We start from the raw sequence: 14,575 nt of genomic DNA on the forward strand, positions 1-14,575 counted from the left end.
AATGAAAAGACAATCTACTGAAAAGGAGAAGTTATTTTCAAATGATATATCCAGTAAGAGGTTTATACCCAAAACATACAAAGAACCCATACAACTCAACAAAAAATGATTGAAAATGGCAGAGGATATGAATAGACATTCTTCTAAAAGAGACATGCCAAAACATGAGCATATGAAAACATGCTCTACATCACTAATCTTCAAGGGAAATACAGATCAAAACCACAATGAGATGTCAACTTACATCTGTCAGAATGGTTGTTATCAAAAAGACAACAAATCCGTGTTGAGGAGCCCACGCATGTGCACTGTTGGTGGGAATATAAACTGGGACAGCTGCTATAGAAAACAGCACAGAGATTCCTCAAAAAATAAAAAGTAGAGATAACATGTGATCCAGCAATTCTACTCTTTAGTATTTATCCAAGAAAATGAAAACACTGAGAAAGATATATATACCCCTATGTTCATGGCAGCATTATTTGCAGTAGCCAAGATGTGGAAGAACATGAAAGCCCATCAGTAGATGAACAGATAAACAAGATATAAATATATATACGTGTGTGTGTGTGTGCTGTGTGTGTGAATATATATTCAGCCATAACAAGAATGAAATTTCGCCATTTGCAACAATACGAATGGACCTAGAAGGTATTAGGTTAAGTGAAATAAGTCAGACAAATACTGTATGATTTCACTTATACGTAGAATATAAAAAAACAAATGAACAAAAATAACAAAACATAAACAGAGTAATGGATACAGAGTACAAACATATGGTAGCCAGAGGGGGAAAGGTGAGGGGAGGGAGAAATACATGAGGAAGATTAAGAGGTACAGACTTCCTGTTGAAAAATAAATGAGTTGCAGATATGAAATACACAGTGTGGGGGATATGGTCAGTAATTATATAATATCCTTGTATGGTGACAGAGGGCGACTAGACTTATTGTGGTGATCATTTTGAAAGAATAGAAATATACCATTTCTCAAGGTGTCAGAGGAGTAAGGCTTGGAGATCACCTTCCCGCCTAGAAATACATCCAATTTATGTCTGCATGCATGGCCCAACTAAGCCCAGGTACCACAACTACTGAGCCAGCACTTCCACCAGCCACGACTACTGAGCCCACGTGTTGCAACTACTGAAGCCATGAGCCCATGCTCTGCAACAAGAGAAGCCAGCACAAAGAGAAGCTGCATACTACATGAAGAGTAGCCCCCTCTTGCCACAGCTAGAGAAAGCCCATGCACAGCAATGAAGACCCAGTGCAATAGATAAATTTATCTATTTATAAACAGATAAATCTTAAAAAAAAAATACACCTGCATGTGGAACAACTTCCACAGAACACCTACTGAATGCTGGCAGAAGACTTCAGATTTCCAAGAAAGGCAAGCTAATCTCCATACAACCAGATTGGGAGAAAGAAGGAAAGAAAAAGAAAATAGAGAGACAAGGGAATCGGGATGGGACCTGTGCCTCTGGGAGGAAGCTATGAAGGAGGGAAAGTTTTCACACGCTCAGAAACCCCCTCACTAGTGGGGATGGGGGAAGCTTCAGAACCTCAGAAGAGAGCGTGGCAGCAGGTGTACAGAGGGCAAAGTGGAGAGAATTTTGCATAGAGATCAGTGCCTACAGCATCCCCGCCCCCAGCCTGAGATGCTTGTCTACGTGCCCGCTGAGACGGGTGGGGGCTGGATGCTGAGACTCGGGTTCAGAGGCCAGACCCCAGGGAGAGGACTGCTCTGACGACAGTCTGAGGGCACAAATACAACACAGCTGCAGGAGTCCAGGGGAAAGCCTGGACTTGCCAGAGAGACGAGAGCACATTAGCGTGGGGTACACAAGCAGAAGGACAGGCCGGTCAGGGACGCTGTAATTCCGTGCACTCACAGAAGCTCCAGAGGAGGGGTGAGCTGCAGCTCTGACCCAGGAGGTGGACATGACAGCTGCCCCACTTCCACTAGGCTGAGAGTGGGCACAAGCCACTGTCCACTCCTTCCTGGGAGCCTGTGCCGTCTGGCATCACCGAGGGATCTGTGCCCTGGGGTTGATTCCCCTGGAGAGTGCAGGCCCTGCCCCAGGCTGTAGCACCTTCTCCGCGGCCTCTTCCGATGAAGGCATTCCCTGCACATCCCCAACGTGTCTGCTGCGTATGTCCCTCTCCCCAGCCTGAGTGGGCAAGTGAGCCCTAACCAGCTGCCACCTTCCCCTCTCTTGTCTGGGTGGAAAACCAGATGCTGGAGGGCAGCATGCAAACAGAGGTGGGCCAGAACCAAAGCTGAGCACCAGCTGTGTGACCAAAGGAAAAGAATGCAGGAGCAGTGAGTGGAATCTCCACAACTGGTATGGGAAGCCCTGCATCCGGAATATCTGAATAAATAATGCATTCCCACATTTGAGGCTGTGGGTATTGGGGACAATTGGAGTAAGGCCAGACCAGAATCTGAACTGGCCCCCACAAGTGCCCACTGCACATTCAGAGACCTTTCTAAGGAGTAGAAGCGCAGTAGTTGTAGGTCTATTACTACTCTTTCTTTTTTGTTTTGTTCTATCGTTGTTCTTTTTTATTAGTCATTTAATTTTTATTTATTTTTATGCTTTTATTTTTAAGTATATTTATTTTATTTTTTTCCAATTTCCACAGTATGTTTTCATTATATTGCTTTTCCCCCTTGGTTTTGATCTTCTTTTTAACTATATTTTACCTTGATCTATCTTTACCTCTTTGATGTTTTGTATTTTTTTCCTTCTGTCTTCATCTTGCTTTGGTTTTTACTTTTTTTCTTTTGATTGTATGGATGTGGTTGTTTTATGTTTTCTTTGCTTTTATTTTAGTTTGTTTTCTGCATTTGATTTAATCTTGCTTTTGTGTTTTTGCTAGTTTAGTTTTTACTGTTGGTTTTCATTTATTGGTTTGATCACTTTCTTCTTTTTGTTTCTTCTCTTTCTCCTTTTTTTTTTTTTCCCCTCTTCTTTTCTTTTAGTTAGTGTGAGTGTGTGAATTTCTTTTTGTGTTTTTTTCTGTTTATCTTGTTTTATTTTGTCCCTTAATTGGGGACATAACTTTCTGCTTTTTCAAGCTGATTAATTTTCTGTAATGATGCTCTTCTTGCTTCTTCTGTCTGCCTTCAGATGGAGGAGGCTAATAAACTTGTGTAAGCTTGATGGGAGGGACTGGTGGTGGGAAAAACTGGGTCTTGCTCTGGTATATAAGGCCTTACTCAGTAAATCTTTAATCCAATTATCTGCTGATGTGTGGAGTTGACTTGGTGTTTTGTCTGTCTTTTCTTTGTTTGATTGATTCTTTCATCTTTTTCTTTCTCTTATGTCTGTGCAGCTTGTGGAGTCTTGGTGCTCCAGCCAGGGGTTGGGCCTGAACCTCCAAGATAGGTGATCCGAGCTCCGGATGTTGAACACCAGAGAACTCCTGACCCGATTGAATATTAGGCAGTGAGGATTCTCGTAAAGGCCTCCATTTCAACATTAGGTCCTGGATCAACCCAATGGCAGACAGGCTGCCTAAAGCCATAATAAGCTCACAAATACCCTAAAACACACCACTGGGCATGGCAATGCCCACCAGAGGAACAAGATCCAGCTCCACTCACCAGGAAATCTTCACAAAGCACTAGTCCAACACCATCCACTGGGAACAGACTCTACAAGTAAGAGGACCTATGACCCTGCAGCCTGCAAAAAGGAGATCCCAAACACAGCCAGTTAAACAAAATGAGGAGACATGCAGCAGATGAAAGCAGCAAAGTGAAAACAGACAGGAACAATAAATGAAGAGGAATCGGTACTCTACCTAAAAAGGAATTCAGAGCAATGGTAGTAAAGATGATCCAAAATTTCAGAAATTGAATGGAAGCACAAATAAGCAGAATGGAGGCACAGACTGAGAAGATACAAGAAATGTTTAACAAGGACCTAGAAGAAATAAAGAACAGTCAGTGATGAGCAACACAATAACTGAGGAAAAAAAATACACGAGAGAACCAATAGCAGAATAACTGAGGCCGAAGAACAGATAAATGAACTGCAAGATAGAAAAGTGGAAATAACTGAAACAGAGTAGAGTAAAGAAAAAAGAATAAAAAGAAATGAGGATAGTAACAGAGAGCGCTGGGAAAACATTAGGCAGACCAACATGTGCATTATAACGGTCCCAGAAGAAGAGAAAAAGAAAGGGTATGAGAAAATATTTGAGGAGGTTATAGTTGAAAACTTTCCTAACATGGGAAAGGAAATTGCCAACCAAATCCAGGAAGCTCAGGGAGTCCCATACAGGATAAACTCGAAGAGAAACATGCCAAGACACATATTAATGAAATTAACAAAAATTAAACACAAAGAAAAAATATTAAAAGCAGAAAGGGAAAAGCAACAGATATCATGCAATGGCATCCCCATAAGGTTAACAGGTGGTCTTTCAGCAGAAACTCTGCAGGCCTGAAGGGAATGGCAGGATTTACTTAAAATGAAAGAAGGGAAAGAACCCACAACCAAGATTACTCTACCCAGCAAGAAGTTCATTCAGATTCACAGAAATAAAAGCTTTACAGGTAAGCAAAAGTTAAGAGAATTCAGTACCACCAAACCAGCTTCACAAAAAATGCTGAAGGAACTTCTTCAGATAGGAAATACATGATGAAGAAAGGCCTACAAAAACAAACTCAAAATAATAAAGTAAATGGCAATAGGATCAGACATATCAATAATTACCTTAAATATAAATGGATTAACTGCTCAAACCAAAAGACACAGACTGGCTAAATGAATACAAAAACAAGACCCATATATATGCTGTCTACAAGAGACCCACTTCAGATCTAGGGACACATACAGACCAGAAAGTGAGGGGCTAGAAAAAAATACTCCATGCAAATGGAAATCAAAATAAATCTGAAGAAGCAATACTCATATCAGATAAAATAAACTTTAAAATAAAGACTGTTACAAGAGACAAGGAAAGACAATACATAATGATCAAGGGATCAATCCAAGAAGAACATATAATAATTATAAATATATATGCACCCAACATAGGAGCACCTCAATATATAAGGCAATGCTACTGCTGCTAAGTCTCTTCAGTCGTGTCCGACTCTGTGCGACCCCATAGATGGCAGCCCACTAGGCTCCCCCATCTCTGGGATTCTCCAGGCAAGAACACTGGAGTGGGTTGCCATTTCCTTCTCCAATGCATGAAAGTGAAAAGTGAAAGTGGAGTTGCTCAGTTGTGTCTGACTCTTCACGACCCCATGGACTGCAGCCTACCAGGCTCCTCCGTCCATGGGATTTTCCAGGCAAGAGTACTGGAGTGGGGTGCCATTGCCTTCTCATAAGGCAATGCTAACAGCTATAAAAGGGGAAATTGACAGTAACACAATAATAGTGGGGGGCTTTAACATCCACTTTATTTTGCCCATCTTTGCATGAAATGTTCCCTTGTTATCTCTAATATTCCTGAAGAGAGCTCTAGTCTTTCCCATTCTGTTGTTTTCCTCTATTTCTTTGCATTGATCGCTGACAAAGACTTTCTTATCTCTTCTTGCTATTCTTTGGAACTCTGCATTCAGATGCTTATATCTTTCCTTTGCTCCTTTGCTTTTCACTTCTCTTCTTTTCACAGCTATTTGTAAGGCCTCCCCAGACAGCCATTTTGCTTTTTTGCATTTCTTTTCCATGGGGATGGTCTCGATCCCTGTCTCCTCTACAATGTCATGAACCTCATTCCATAGTTCATCAGGCACTCTATCTATCAGATCTAGGCCCTTAAATCTATTTCTGACTTCCACTGTATAATCATAAGGGATTTGATTTAGGTCATACCTGAATGGTCTAATGGTTTTCCCTACTTTCTTCAATTTCAGTCTGAATTTGGTAATAAGGAGTTCATGATCTAAGCCACAGTCAGCTCCTGATCTTGTTTTTGTTGACGGTATAGAGCTTCTCCATCTTTGGCTGCAGAGAATATAATCAATCTGATTTCGGTGTTGATCATCTGGTGATGTCCATGTGTAGAGTCTTCTCTTGTGTTGTTGGAAGAGGGTGTTTGCTATGACCAGTGCATTTTCTTGGCAAAACTCTATTAGTCTTTACCCTGCTTCATTCCATATTCCAAGGCCAAATTTGCCTGTTACTCCAGGTGTTTTCATGCAAAGATGGGCACAATAAAGGATAGAAATGGTATGGACCTAACAGAAGCAGAAGATATTTAGAAGAGGTGGGAAGAATACACAGAAGAACTATACAAAAAAGATCTTCACAACCCAGATAATCATGATGGTGTGATCACTGACCTAGAGCCAGACATCCTGGAATGTGAAGTCAAGTGGGCCTTGGAAAGCATCACTATGAACAAAGCTAGTGGAGGTGATGGCATTCCAGTTGAGCTATTTCAAATCCTGAAAGATGATGCTGTGAAAGTGCTGCATTCAATATGCCAGCAAATTTGGAAAACTCAGCAGTGGCCACAGGACTGGAAAAGGTCAGTTTTCATTCCAATCCCAAAGAAAGGCAATGCCAAAGAATGCTCAAACTACCACACAATTGCACTCATCTCACACACTAGTAAAGTAATGCTCAAAATTCTCCAAGCCAGGCTTCAGCAATATGTGAACCGTGAACTTCCTGATGTTCAAGCTGGTTTTAGAAAAGGCAAAGGAACCAGAGACCAAATTGCCAACATCTGTTGGATCATGGAAAAAGCAAGAGAGTTCCAGAAAAACATCTATTTCTGCTTTATGGACTATGCCAAAGCCTTTGACTGTGTGGATCACAATAAGCTGTGGAAAATTCTGAAAGAGATGGGAATACCAGACCACCTGATCTGCCTCTTGAGAAATTTGTATGCAGGCGAAGAAGCAACATTTAGAACTTGACATGGAACAACAGACTGGTTCCAAATAGGAAAAGGAGTATGTCAAGGCTGTATATTGTCACCCTGCTTATTTAAGTTATATGCAGAGTACATCATGAGAATTGCTGGGCTGGAAGAAACACAAGCTGGAATCAAGATTGCTGGGAGAAATATCAATAACCTCAGATATGCAGATGACACCACCCTTATGGCAGAAAGTGAAGAGGAACTAAAAAGCCTCTTGATGAAAGTGAAAGTGGAGAGTGAAAAAGTTGGCTTAAAGCTCAACATTCAGAAAACGAAGATCATGACATCTGGTCCCATCATTTCATGGGAAATGGATGGGGAAACAGTGGAAACAGTATCAGACTTTATTTTTTTGGGCCCCAAAATCACTGCAGATGGTGACTGCAGCCATGAAATTAAAAGATGCTTACTCCTTGGAAGGAAAGTTATGACCAACTTAGACAGCATATTGAAATGCAGAGACATTACTTTGCCTACAAAGGTCCATCTAGTCAAGGCTATGGTTTTTCCTGTGGTCATGTATGGATGTGAGAGATGGACTGTGAAGAAGACTGAGCACCAAAGAATTGATGCTTTTGAACTGTGGTGTTGGAGAAGACTCTTGAGAGTCCCTTGGACTGCAAGGAGATCCAACCAGTCCATTCTGAAGGAGATCAGCCCTGGGATATTTTTGGAAGGAATGATGCTGAAGCTGAAACTCCAGTACTTTGGCCACCTCATGTGAAGAGTTGACTCATTGGAAAAGACTGATGCTGGGAGGGGTTGGGCGCAGGATGAGAAGGGGATGACAGAGGATGAGATGGCTGGATGGCATCACTGACTCGATGGACATGAGTCTGGGTGAACTCCGGGAGTTGGTGATGGACAGGGAGGCCTGGCGTGCTGCGATTCATGGGGTTGCAAAGAGTCGGACACTACTGAGTGACTGAACTGAACTGAACTTAACATCCCACTCATACCGACAGTTCATCCAGACAGAAAATAAGAAAACACAAACCTTAAATACATTAGTTCCCTAATTGATATCTATAGGACATTCCATACAAATGCAGCAGAGTACACTTTTTTTCTCAAGTACACATAGAATGCTCTCCAGGATAGAGCCTAACTTGGGTCACAAATCAAGCCTTGGTAAATTGAAAAAAAAGAAAATTAAAATTATATCAAGCAGTTTTTTTCTGACTAGAATATTTTGAGATTAGATATTAATTACAGGAAAAAAATGTAAAAAAAGACAAATACATGGAGGTTAAACAATATGCTCCCAAATAACCAAGAGGTCACTGAGGAAGTCAAAGAGGAAATTTAAAAAATACCTAGAAACAAATGACAATGAAAACATGACAACCCAAAAGCTCTGGGGACCCTAAAAGCAGGGCTGAGAAAGGATTTTATAGCAGTACAAGCCAATGTCAAGAAATGAGAAAAACATCAAATAAACAGCCTAAACTTACATCTAGAGCAACTAGAAAAAAGACCAACAACAAATAAATCCAAAAGTTAGTAGAAGGAAAGAAATTATAAAGATCAGAGCAGAAACTAAATGAAAAGGAAATGAAGAAAGCAAAAAGACCAGTAAAACTACAAGCAGTTTCTTTGAAAAGATATATATAATTTACAAATCCTTGGCCAGACTCATCAGTAAAAAAGGGAGAATACTCAAATCAGTAAAATTAGAAATGAGAAAGAAGTTGCAACAGACAATGCAGAAATATGAAGGGTCATAAGAGACTACCATGAGCAACTGTATGCCAATAAAATGGACAACCCAGAAGAAATGGACAAATTCTTAGAGAAGTACCATCTTCCAAGACTGAATCATGAAGAATTAGAAAATAAGAACAGACCAATCGCAAGAACTGAAATTGAAACTATGATGTAAAATCTTCCAACAAACAAGAATCCAGTGCCAGATGGCTTCACTGGTGAATTCTATCAAACATTTAGAGAAGAGTTAACACCTATCCTGCTCAAACTCTTTCAAAGAAATTGCAGAGGAAGAAATGCTCCCAAATTTATTCTATGAGACCACCATCACCCTGATACTCAAACTAGACAAAGATATTACAAGAAAATAAAATTGTAGGCCAAATCACTAATGGACTTGACTCAAAAATCCTCAACAAAATTCTAGCAAAGAGAATTCAACAACACATTAAAAATATCATACACTATGATTTAGTAGGGTTTATCCCAGGGATTCATAGATTTTTCAATATAAGCAAATCAATAAATTTGATACACCATATTAACAAATTGAAAGAAAAAACATATGATAATCTCAATATATGCAGAGAAAGCATCCAACAAAATCCAACACCCGTCTATGATAAAAACTCTCCAGAAAATGGGCAGAAAAGAAATTTCAGTTCAGTTCAGTTCAATCGCTCAGTCGTGTACAACTCTTTGCGACCCCATGAACTGAAGCACGCCAGGCCTACCTGTCCATCACCAACACCCGGAGTTCACTCAGACTCACATCCATCGAGTCAGTGATACCATCCAACCATCTCATCCTCTGTTGTCCCCTTCTCCTCCCACCTCCAATCCCTCCCAGCATCAGAGTCTTTTCCAATGAGTCAAGTCTTCGCATTAGGTGGCCAAAGTACTGGAGTTTCAGCAGCACTCCTTCCAAAGAAATCCCAGGGCTGATCTCCTTCAGGATGGACTGGCTGGATCTCCTTGCAGTCCAAGGGACTCTCAAGAGTCTTCTCCAACACCACAGTTCTAAAGCATCAATTCTTTGGCGCTCAGCTTTCTTTATAGTCCATCTCTCACATCCATACATGACCACAGCAAAAACCATAGCCTTGACTAGACGGACCTTTGTTGACAAAGTAATGTCTCTGCTTTTCAATATGCTATCTAGGTTGGTCCCTCAACATAATAAAGACAATATATGACAAACTCAAAGCATACATTATTCTCAATGGTGAAAAACTGAAAGCATTTTCCCTAAGATCAGGAACAAGACAGGGGTGCCCATTCCCACAACTATTATGATATAGTTTTGGAAGTCAGAGAAGAAAAAGAAATAAAAGGAATCCAGATTAGAAAAGAAAATGTAAAACTCTTACTGTATGCAAAAAAAACATGATACTATGCATAAAATCCTTAAGATGCCACCAGAAAATTACTAGCCCTAATGGGTGAATTTAGTGAAGTCGCAGGACACAAAATTAATACACAGAAATCACTTATATTCCTATACACTAACAATGAAAGATCAAAAGAGAAATTAAGGAAACAATCACATTCACCATTGCAAAAAAAGAAAAAAAAATTACCTAGGAAGAAACCTGCCTAAAGAGACAAAAGACCTGTGTACAGAACACTGAGACACTGACCAAAGAAATCAAAGATGACACAAACAGATGGAGAGATACACCCTGTTCTTGGGTTGGAAGAATCAATAATGTGAAAAAGACTATACTACCAAAGCAATCTACAGATTCAATGCAACCCTTATCAAATTACCAAAGGCATTTTCACAGAACCAGAACAAAAAATTCTACAATTTGTATGGAAAACAAAAGACTAGCCAAAGTAATCTTGAGATAGAAAAATGGAGCTGGAGGAATTAACCTTCCTGACTTTGGACGAAACTGGAAAGCTATAGTCATCAAGACAGTATGGTACTGGCACAAAAACAGAAATATAGATCAATGGAACAATATAGAAAGCCTGGAGACAAATCCATGCACCAATGGGCATCTTATCTTTTGACAAAGGAAGCAAAAATATACGATGGAGAAAAAACAGCCTCTTCCCAATAAGTGGTGCTGGGAAAACTGGACAACTGCATGCAAAAGAATGAATTTAGAATAATTCCCTACACCATTCACAAAAATAAACTCAAAATGGATTAAAGACTTAAATGTAAGGCCAGAAACTATACAACTCTTAAAGGAAAACATAGGCAGAACAGTCAACATAAATTGTAGCAGATCCTCTTTGACCCACCTGCTATAGTAATGGAAATAGAAACAAAAAATAAATCAATGGGACCTAGTTAAACTTAAAAGCTTTGCATAGCAAAGGAAACTATAAACAAGATGACAGACAACTCTGAAATTGGGAGAAAATAATTGCAAATGAAACAACTGGCAAAGCATTAATCTCCAAAATATTTAACCAGTTTATGTAGCTCAGTATCAGAAAAACAAACAACCCCTCAAAAAATGAGCAGAAGACCTAAACAGATTATTTCTTCAAGGAAGACACACAGATGGCCAATAAACACATGAAAAGGTGCTCAATATCACTCATTGTAAGAGAAATGCAAATCAAAACTACAGTGCGGTATCTTCTCATACTGGTCAGAATGGCTATCATCAAAAAATCTACAAACAGTAAATGCTGGAGAGGACGTGGAGAAAAGTGAACCCTCTTGCACTGTTGGCGGGAATGTAGACTGATACAGACACTATAGAGAACAGTATGGAGATTCCTTAAAATACTAGGAATAAAACCACCATATGAAGCATAATTCAGAAGACACATGTACCCCAATGTTCATTGCAGCACTATTTACAAGAGCAAGAACATGGAAGCAACCTAGATATCCAACAACAGATGAATGGATGAAGCTGTGGTACGTACACACAATGGGATATTGCTAGGACATAGAAAAGAGCAAATGTGAATCAACTGAACTGAGGTAGATGAACCTAGAGCCCATTATACAGAGTGAAGTAAGTCAGAAAGAGAAAGACAAATATTGTATATTAACGCGTATATACGGAATCTAGAAAAATGATACTGATGAACCTATTTGCAGGGCAGGAATAGAGACACAGACATAGAGAATGGACTCATAGACACAGCAGGGAAAGGAGAGGGTGGGATAAATTGAGAAAGTAGCATGGATATATATACACTACCATGTGTGAAACAGAGAGCTAGTGGGAAGCTGTTATATAAAACAGGGTTACCAGCCTGGTGCTCTGTGACGACTTAGAGAGGCGGATGGTATGGGTAGGAGAGAGGCTGAAGAGGGAGGGGATAGATATAGATATAGATATAGATATAGATATAGATATAGATATAGATAAATAGCTATGACTATATATCTATATATATAGATAGTATATATATATATGAGTGCTCTCAATATAGATATAGATATCTATATATCTATAGATATAGATATATAGCTATGACTATATATCTATATATGACTATATATCTGTATATCTATAGATATATAGATATAGATATATAGCTATGACTATATATCTGTATATCTCTAGATATATAGATATAGATATATAGCTATGACTATATACCTATATATCTATAGATATATAGCTATGACTATATATAGTATATATATATATATAAGTGCTCTCAATATAGATATATAGTCATAGCTATATATCTATATCTATATCTATAGCTATGACTATATATCTATATTGAGAGCACTCATATATACCAGCAAATTTGGAAAACTCAGCAGTGGCCACAGGACTGGAAAAAGTCAGCTTTCATTCCAATCACAAAGAAAGGCAATGCCAAAGAATGGTCAAACTACCACACAATTGCACTCATCTCACACACTAGTAAAGTAATGCTTAACATTCTCCAAGCCAGGCTTCAACAATACACGAATGGTGAAATTTCAGATGTTCAAGCTGGATTTAGAAAAGCCAGAGGAACCAGAGATCAAATTGCCAACATCCACTGGATCACTGAAAAAGCAAGAGAGTTCCAGAAAAACAACTACTTCTGCTTTATTGACTACACCAAAGCCTTTGACTGTGTGGATCACAACAAACTGTGGAAAATTCTTCAAGAGATGGAAATACCAGATGACCTGACCTGCCTCCTGAGAAATCTGTATGCAGGTCAAGAAGCAACAGTTACAACTAGACATGGAGCAATGGACTAGTTCCAAATCAGGAAAGGATTACATCAAGGCTGTATATTGTCACCCTGCTTATTTAACTTATATGCAGAATCAGTCAGTCAGTCAGTCAGTTCAGTCGCTCAGTCGTGTCCGACTCTTTGTGACCCCATGAATCGCAGCACGCCAGGCCTCCCTGTCCCTCACCAACTCCCGGAGTTCACTCAGACTCACGTCCATCAAGTCAGTGATGCCATCCAGCCATCTCATCCTGTCATCCCCTTTTCCTCCTGCCCCCAATCCCTCCCAGCATCAGAGTCTTTTTCCAATGAGTCAACTCTTCGCATCAGGTGGCCAAAGTACTGGAGTTTCAGCTTTAGCATCATTCCTTCCAAAGAAATCCCAGGGCTGATCTCCTTCAGAATGGACTGGTTGGATCTCCTTGCAGTCCAAGGGACTCTCAAGAGTCTTCTCCAACACCACAGTTCAAAAGCATCAATGAATAGATCATATGAAATGCTGCCCTGGAAGAAGCACAAGCTGGAATCAAGATTGCTGGGAGAAATATCAATAACCTCAGATATATAGATGACACCACCCTTATGGCAGAAAGTGAAGAAGAACTAAAGAGCCTCTTGATGAAAATAAAAGAGGAGAGTGAAAAGGCTGGCTTAGAACTCAACATTCAGAAAGCTAAATCATGGCATCCGGTCCCATCACTTCATGGCAAATAGATGGGGAAACAATGGAAACAGTGACAGACTTTATTTTCTTGGCTCCAAAATCACTGCAGATGGTGATTGCAGCCATGAAATTAAAAAATGCTTGCTCCTGGGGAGAAAAGCTATGACCAAACTAGACAGCATATTAAAAAGCAGAGACATTACTTTGCCAACAAAGGTCTGTCTAGTCAAGGCTATGGTTTTTCCAGTGGTCATGTATGGATGTGAGAGTTGGACTATAAAGAAAGTTGAGCGCCGAAAAATTGATGCTTTTGAATTGTGGTGTTGGAAAAGACTCTTGAGAGTCCCTTGGACAGCAAGAAGATCCAACCAGTCCATCCTAAAGGAAATCAGTCTTGAATATTCATTGGAAGGACTGATGCTGAAGCTGAAACTCCAATACTTTGGCCACCTGATGTGAAGAACTGATTCATTGGAAAAGACCCTGATGCTAGGAAAGATTGAAGGCGGGAGGAGAAGCGGATGACAGAGGATGAGATGGTTGAATGGTATCACTGACTGAATGGACATGAGTTTGAGTAAGCTCTAGGAGTTGGTTATGGACAAGGAGGCCTGGTGTGCTGCAATCCATGGGATTGCAAAGATCTGGAGACGACTGAGCGACTGAACTGAACTGATGACTTATTCACATTGTTGTAGGGCAGAAAGCAATACGACATTGTAAAGCAATTATCCTCCAATCAGAAAAAAATAAATTTTTTAAAAGATGAGGGAAAAATGAGAAAAAAAAGAAACATCAAATCACTATATTGTGTGACAGGAACTAGCATAGTCTGTAGGTCAGTTATACTTCAGAAACAAATTCATAGGAAAATAGAGATCAAATTTTTGGTTATCAAAGGCAGAGGGTTATGGAAGGGGAATTGGTTAAAAGCAGTCAAAAGGTACAAACTTTCAGTTATAAAATAATAAGTATTAAGGGTGTAATGACAATATGATAAATGTGATTAACATTGATGAATGTTCTATGTGAAAGCTGAATAGTAAATCCTAAGAGTTCTCATCACAAGGAAAAAAATTTTCTATTTCTTTAATTTTGTATATACAAGATAATGGATGCTCACTAAACCTACTGTGATAATCAT

The sequence above is a fragment of the Bubalus bubalis genome, chromosome 5 (genome assembly GCF_019923935.1).
Source record: "Bubalus bubalis isolate 160015118507 breed Murrah chromosome 5, NDDB_SH_1, whole genome shotgun sequence".
NCBI classification, from domain to species: Eukaryota; Metazoa; Chordata; class Mammalia; order Artiodactyla; family Bovidae; genus Bubalus; species Bubalus bubalis.